Source organism: Octopus bimaculoides, chromosome 26 (genome assembly GCF_001194135.2).
Source record: "Octopus bimaculoides isolate UCB-OBI-ISO-001 chromosome 26, ASM119413v2, whole genome shotgun sequence".
Taxonomy (NCBI): Eukaryota; Metazoa; Mollusca; class Cephalopoda; order Octopoda; family Octopodidae; genus Octopus; species Octopus bimaculoides.
In genome coordinates, this window is record NC_069006.1 from 13,655,956 (window position 1) to 13,656,716 (window position 761).

Below are 761 nucleotides of genomic sequence, written 5' to 3' on the forward strand. Positions count from 1 at the left end.
CTGTGGTCATGCTGAAGCACCACCGTGAGATATATATATATACAAATGTGTTTATGTATATATGTTTATACATACAAATGTGTTCATGTATATATGTTTATATATATACAAATGTGTTCATTTATATATATTTACATACGCAAGTTCGTTTTAGAATATATATATTATATAATATATAATACATATATATGCGAACACGCTCCTTCAATGTAGGGTAATATAATAATAATAATTTTTAATAATATTTTTCTATCGTCTTCCTCCTCCTCCTCCCAACGAACCATCGTGCCCGTTCGACGTTTCTTCAACGTTGAAAGACAAACTTCCGGAAACTTGACTTTGTCACGTGACTCCGACGGAACCCATCTTTGCGAATTGGTTTCCAGGTTTTTCTTCTTGTGGTGGTATTTGGTTTCTGACGTATTTCACAGGCAGGTAAATCACTAATTATCGCAAATACACTCATCGACGACCACACTAGAACGGCAACGACGAAATAACGTTGCCTCCTAAACCATTGAAACGTTAGAAATAGAATACAGACGTCGTACACCTCTCGTCTAGTATTACCTTTTCCTAAAACTACTGTGTCTGTTTGGTTATTTGCTTCAACCTATGTTTATACATTAACTCATCATACTCTACTCTATATACGCTCATTCTGGCAGCATAGCCTACCATATGAATTCTTCTGTGTATGTGTGTGTATATATATATATATATATATATATATATATATATATATATATATATATATATAT

General features: G+C 32.7%; 1 long non-coding RNA gene across 1 annotated transcript in view; it reads left to right on the plus strand.

The window, feature by feature from the left end:
• The first annotated feature begins 351 nt into the window (after positions 1 to 351).
• Positions 352 to 761, plus strand: part of LOC128250915 (uncharacterized) — a 14,847-nt gene continuing 14,437 nt past the window's right edge. The window contains exon 1 of the long non-coding RNA XR_008266853.1: positions 352 to 435. This is a non-coding gene — a long non-coding RNA (uncharacterized LOC128250915). The remainder of the gene's footprint in view (positions 436 to 761) is intronic.